At 41.8% G+C, this 7345-nt stretch overlaps 1 pseudogene; it reads right to left on the reverse strand.

The window, feature by feature from the left end:
• Positions 1-818: 818 nt before the first annotated feature.
• On the reverse strand, positions 819-936 carry LOC124551396 (annotated as a pseudogene).
• Between the last annotated feature and the right edge of the window lie 6409 nt (positions 937-7345).

Here is a 7345-nt window from a genome sequence, read left to right on the forward strand (position 1 = left end):
GGTAGGCCAGTCTCTTTTCCCTGTGCTGGTCTTTTAGCTCTTTTGTGGTTTGTTTTCCCACCTTTACTTTCTCGATTGGCTATCTTGCCTCCTCATTGGTTTTAATGCATGTGAGAGTGCCTGTGCGATAGTCTTTATGTGGTCGTTTCGTATGCATGCGTGTACGACAGTTTTCGTTCTTATCCACATTCGTTTGTTTTCATTGATGTGAGGACGCTGATAACCTCGCCGTTGGGCGCCCATAAGTTCCCAAACCACACACACCTTCCAGCGGATTGTTGCAGGGTACAGCGTGAGTCGTCAGTCCAAATCACTCGCCTCCAGTCACCTACTGTCTAATGGCCTCGCTCTTTACACCACCTCAAGCGCCACACAGCATTGACTAAAGACACGTGTTGGCTATGGAGAAATCCTCCACCATTGTGTCCCATTCTCTTCAAATCCCCAAGCACAATCATGGCTCTAGCTGGACTGCCAGTGGCACTCTGGAACTCACAAGGCATTCCATCTGCTGATGTCATTCGGGTTCTTTTAACCATCCTCAGCAATGCTCGATCATCCCAGTGCATCAGTAAATCAAATCCTCCTGACATTGCTAAAAAAAACTAAGCTCCGCCTGAACAGGCCACGAAGGCCCAACGGTACCGACCGGCCGCCGTGTCATCCTCAGCCCAGAGGCGTCGCTGGATGCGGATGTGGAGGGGTGTGTGGTCAGCACACCATTCTCCTGGCCGTATGTCAGTGTAAGAGACCAGAGCCGTTACTTCTCACTCAAGTAGCTCCTCAGTTTGCCTCACAAGGGCTGAGTGCACCCCGCTTGCCAACAGCACTCAACAGACCAGATGGTCACCCATCCAAGTGCTAGCCCAGCCCAACGGCGCTTAGCTTCGGTGATTTGACGGAAACCGGTGTTGCCACTGTGGCAAGGCCGTTGGCGCTCCTGACCTTGCTTTAGCTGTGGTTATTCCTCCACGTTTCCGCTTCACAAACGTATCACCAACTGTCAACAAATGCGGTTTCAGAAAGGTTGAAATGTTTGATGGTTTTGATCTCTGCTGACATCGATTGCCCAGTCGACATTCAAAGTCACCAAATTCTGCTGACCAACCCACTCTGCTGTTCCTGCATCTCTACTGACATCGCCGGCCGGGGTGGCCGAGCGGTTCTAGGCGCTACACTCTGGAACCGCGCGACCGCTACGGTCGAAGGTTCGAATCCTGCCTCGGGTATGGGTGTGTGTGATGTCCTTAGGTTAGTTAGGTTTAAGTAGTTCTAGGGGACTGATGACCTTGCGTGCTAATAATAGTCAGGGCCAACCGGTTACGAGACTTCGTAACCGGTCACACAGCTAGTAAAATTATTGCATTTATTCATTAATATTAGTCTTTTCTTTTTAATTAAGCCCCCATGCAACATTAACGTACGCGGGGAGTGCTCTCTGTCAAACATTAAAGCAAATGCTCCCACTATTTATCGGTTACGCTTCTACCTCTCTTCATTTCTCAATCAGCCACGCCGGTTTCTTTTCGTCTATCTTTAAGTATAGTGTTTTATCATTTCCCCTCCCTGACAGCGATCACAGTTCAAATCTACCTGTCTGTTATTTTGTGTTTAATGTCGTACCTTACACGAACAAAAGTAAACTGCGGGCTTTTATGCACCATAGTAAATTCTGGATGTGGTATTTTGTATCAGATCTAACTAACAACATACTTACCGCAATATACAGGGTGTTTCTACATACATACCTTACCTTACGGTGCATGGCGAAGTGTACCCAGTATTTCTAACAGCCATTTTCTTTCCTGTTCCAATCGCAAGGCTGTTTATAAGGCTCCAAACGATACTAGTTTCTCTTATCTTCGACGTCCTTTCTCGAAGTGTACGTGGCAGTAGTAGAATCGTTCTCGAGTCAGCTTGAAATGCTGACTCTCTAAATTTTCTACATCTGCATTAATATTCCGCAAGCCACCCAACGGTGTGTGGCGGAGTGCACTTTACGTGCCACTGCCATTACCTCCCTTTTCTGTTCCAGTCGCGTATGGTTCGCGGGAAGAACGACATCCGTGAAAAGCCGCATGGAACTTCCGCACTATCTACTAGGTCATTTATATATATTGTGAAAAGCAATGGTCCCATAACACTCCCCTGTGGCACGCCAGAGGTTACTTTAACGTCTGTAGACGTCTCTCCATTGAGAACAACATGCTGTGTTCTGTTTGCTAAAAACTCTTCAATCCAGCCACACAGCTGGTCTGATATTCCGTAGGCCCTTACTTTGTTTATCAGGCGACAATGCGGAACTGTATCGAACGCCTTCCGGAAGTCAAGGAAAATAGCATCTACCTCAAGGAAAATAGCATCAACAGTGTTTCTCAAAATAACTTCGTCTTCGCCCAGGGATTACTAAATAACAAACCTAGCAGCACGTGTATGAACTGTTTCGTGGTCTCCCTTTAATCCGACCGGTTGGGAACCCCAAATATTTGAGCACTACTCAGGAATGGATCGCACTAGTGTTCTATTCACCGCCTTCTTTATAGAACAACTATAATTTCCCAAAATTCTGGCAACAAAAGAAGCCTTCCCTACAACTGACCTTATGTATCCATTCCATTTCATATCGCTTTGCAACATTATGCTCAGATATTTAATGGAGGTGACTGTGTCAAACAGCACACTACCGATGCTGTATTCAAACATCACAGGATTCTTTTTCCTACTCATCTCCTTTAAATTATTTTTTTCTACATTTGGGGATAGCTGCAATTCATCACATCAACTAGAAATTCTTTCTAATTCATCTTGTATAATCCTACAGTCACTCAACTTCTGCATCTTCCCGTTCACCACAGCGTCATCAGCAAACAGCCACAGATCGCTGTTCCCGTGTCCATCAGATCATTGCGTATGTCACACTTCCCTGAGACACTCCTGATGATCCCTTGTCTCTGATGAACACTCGCCATCGAGGACAACATAAAGGGTTCTATTACTTAAGAAGTCTTCGAGCCATTCAAATATTTGGAAACCTCTAACAGTCTGCAATGGGGCACCATGTTAATGATTTTTCGGACATCTAGATATATGGAATCTGCCTGTTGCTCTTCATCCACAGTTCGCAATATATCACGTGAGGCAAGGGCAAGCTGATTTTCGCACGAACGATGATTTCTAAACCAGTGCTGATTTGTAGATATGAGCTTGTCGATCTCGAGAAAATTTACTATATCTGAACTGAGAATATGTTTAAGAATTCTGCAGCGAAACGATGTTTGGGATGTAGGTCTGAAATTTAAATGAGTTGTTTTTCTCTGCAGTTTGCAAAATAAAAAGCGAAAAAATATTTATGTAGTATAAAAAGTAAAAAAACTACTCCATCTGCGGTAATTAAGTTAGAGAGATCCTCTTCAGTTTTATTAATATTGCTATAGGACTGCTGGTTGGCTGCATGCTGGTTCTTTATATATTTTTAGTTTATATTGAACCTGTGTGACCATCTCCCCGCATTCCCGATTTTGCGTCCTGGCTGCTAATATACCAGGCCCATAAGAAACGGCGTCTATATTGTGACCCTTATTTGATTAACTTCATACACAAATTAATTATTTTTGAAATATACGCAACGGAAACTGGTGCGAGTTTCTCTAAGATAACACGTTCTGGGATGGTTGAACTCAAAGCCGTCCTATAGCAGCTGGTAGCCTATCTAAATTCACATTGCAGATTATTTCTGTCTTTCATTAACTTTAGAAAATCGGACTGAATAAGATACATCCTACCCATTTCATGTGTCAGATGACTGGGGGACTACTTCTTAACTGAAATGCTGACTCTCATTTAATAGATTTATTTTCTACTTTGATGAAAACTTTAGAAGCCGACACATTACAATTTTTCTTTAGTTACAAAACTTCAGCGTTACCTCTGATGGGTAGGACAATGACAAAACGAAAACGCTACACGAATAATTTCATACATGACACATAACTTCATAATAACACAAAAACTATGACACATAATTTCATAATAACACAAAAAATACATAAGTGGGCCAACCCGTCTTTAGCGGGAAAATCGTCATTCATTCCTTAAGACTCGCTTATCTTCATGCATGAATTACACCACTAGAAATTTAGGGTAGACCACTGCTGAAGGTAGATAACCTCTATCAGAGAAAAGATTCTGGGCAAAAATGATGTACTATTGGCGCCAAAATGAAGTGCAAACTGGACTCACAAAGAAAGTACCAAAAATAATTAAATTTCGCGACAGAAATTTCTCGATCTACCATCCGATACGCAATCTGCACTCATTGAGCTAAAAGTGAAGCTTATAACTCGGGAAATGGCTACATGAACTGACGGTTCCTGTCGCATGCTCGCTACCACAAAGCAAAATTTCACAAACTCATTTCAGAGAAAACTATTGCAAATAAACTGAAACCGTAACCTGTACCGATGAAGGTATGTTGAATGCGTGCTATGAGCATACCCTGTCGTGAATTGTTAGCCATATTACCTCATTTCTATCTCACCAAATCTGCGAGCTGCTGTGCTCCCGCGTCCGGTCCGTCTCATGGCTGGCCCCACAGAGCTCTCCACGCGCCAAAATCCGACCAACGTTCCTATTCAGACGCGGTGGTGGGGAGACTCACCTCACCCCCGCAACAACTTTGTAACCTACCCTCGTGCTTGTTTCATCTTTGCTTGCTTCTCTGGCCTACCTGCCGTTATTCTTGTAATGTTGGCAATGACTGCTGTTCCCTTGAACTGTTCCCTTTGGTCCATGCTCCCGCTGCATTTGACTTCCATTCATACCCATGCACACTCATACAGGATGGAACAAGGAGTATACATATAAGGCCTGTGACCTCTTTGTGAAATGATGAAAAGAAATAAACAAATCCGTCAAATATTCATTTCACCCAGGGAAGTATTGAAGCTGCTGGCAATCAAAGAAAAACTTATATCTCGATATAGAAAACATAATTACTTCCTATTGTAACCTGAGGCAAAACGAAAGTAACGCCTCAATATTTATTCAAACTATTCACACCACCACCAGTTTAGAGATTTTATAATCCCTTCTTCAGGTGTGTGACAGTAGTTGTTGGGGTTCCTATCGTACGGCGGCGGTCCATTGGTACACGGTTTCCGTCAACACGCAATGAGTAGAGCTCTTGCACTGATTGACCCAACCGCATGTTATGTGTTATCGAAAACAATAATTGCACACACTTGAAGATGGGATTTTAAAATCCCGAAATCGGTTGTTTTGAGGGAGGAGACCAGACAGCGAGGACATCGGTCTAAAATCCCGAAATCGGTCGTCTTTTGAATAAATATTAGTACAACGGCAGCGGATCTCTCTAAATTAATTATCATGCTTCTTAATTGCAGATGTCTTATGTACCCACTCTTGTCCTTCTGTGGTATTACGAGCATTGTTTATTTAGTCATTTTCCAGCAAATAAAACAATGAACTATAATTTTTTAAACAAAATATTGTTTTTCCTATCATCTAACCTATTTATTGAAACCAACTGTCCACAGAGCAGCTTAAATCAATTTTTTATCAATTGTAACTGGGGAGCTAGACGCGTTCAAAAGTGATAGGGGTAAAAGCAACATGGTGTACATAATTGTTTGTGTCCAGGTGGGCCATCTGGTGGTCGAATGTTCATTTAAGTGAGGTGTTCAAATGCGTGCCCATTTTCCTGAATGCACAACTCATGGTGCTTTCTAAACAACCTTCAGACGATATATAAAGACTGAACACCTCACTCAGATGAACATACTACCCCAGGAACCAGATGTATTTAATGTTTTTTCATATTTACATGTCTAGTTACGTAGGACCAAATTGAGAAATAAATCTCCATGGTCATGGAATGTGTCAGTACATGAAATTACAACAAAAAAGTAACAATAGCTAAAAAAATATGCTTATGAATCCTAAAAAGACGACAAGCTAAAAGTTTATATAAACACAATCAACAATGTAACACAGGAATTAGCTTATTTTTTCAAGGAACTCCCCAACAGAACATAAGGAGTGACCCATGAGGAAACTCTTCAATCTAGATCTGATAACTCTTGGATTACTGCTAAGATTTTTGAATTCTTGTGCTAGCTTCTTGAAAACTGATGCAGTGGTATACTGCACGCCCATTTGCACAAGAGTCAAGGGGTGCGATCCAAATGCAGATTGGATTTCTACCTACTACTAACTGAGTGAAAGCTGCTAATTTGCTAATGTTGATTGTTGATATTTTTAACAAGAAATGACATTAAAGAATATATGAATATATTAAGAGGCCAATGTCAGAATACCCAGACTAATGAATAGAGGTCGGCAAGAGGTTTGCAAACTTACACCACTTATTTATTACCCGAACCATCCATTTCTGTGCAAAAAAATACTCTTTCAGAATGGGAAGAGTTAACCCAAATATAATGTGATACGTCACAAGCGAATGAAAATAAGTAAAGTAGACTGATTTTCGCGTCGGACTATAACTTACTTTGGATACTGTTCTAATAGTAAAAATGGTAGCATAAGTCTTTGAACAAGATCCTGAACACGGGCTTTCCATGACAGTGTACTATCTATTTGAATACCTAGAAATTTGAACTGTTCAGTCTCACCAATCATATGCCCATTCTGTGGAATTAGAAGGTACAGTTTTGCCGAATTGTGTGTTACAATCTGTATATAAAAGTTTGGTTTTTCTGTGATTTAGTTCACTCTCTACAGGCCATGTAGAAGACAGTGTCAGTGTTGCACACAACATCCTTTAGTGCCAAGGCATTGGGCATCAGGAGAAAGAAACATTTTAGAATGCTCTGTAATACTACAAGGCATACCATTCATAAAAAAAAGGAACTGGAGGGGCCCCATTCAACTCGGACCCCACATCATAGACATTTTCAATACTTTGGAGAATGGCACTGTGCTATCTGTTCTTAAAGTAAGAGGTGAACCAGTCGTGAGCTGCTCTCCGTCCTCTATAATGGTGCTACTTCGGGAACAACGTTTTGCGATCAAAACAACCAAACACCTTAGTCAAATCAAAAAAAGATGCCTAGTGTTCGAACATTTTTCTTTAATCCCTCACCAAAAAAAAGGAATATAGCATTTTCATTTGTTAAATCACTTGTAAAGCCAACCTGTACATTTGACAGCAAATTACACTAAAGTGCCAAAGAAATTGGTTTATGCATGCATATTCAAATACAGAGATACACAAAGGGGCAGAATACGGCGCTGCGGTCAGCGACGCCTTTATAAGACAACAAGTGCCTGACACAAATGTTAGACCGGTTACTGCTGCTACTATGGC

Source organism: Schistocerca americana, chromosome 9, assembly GCF_021461395.2.
Source record: "Schistocerca americana isolate TAMUIC-IGC-003095 chromosome 9, iqSchAmer2.1, whole genome shotgun sequence".
In the NCBI taxonomy this organism is placed as follows: Eukaryota; Metazoa; Arthropoda; class Insecta; order Orthoptera; family Acrididae; genus Schistocerca; species Schistocerca americana.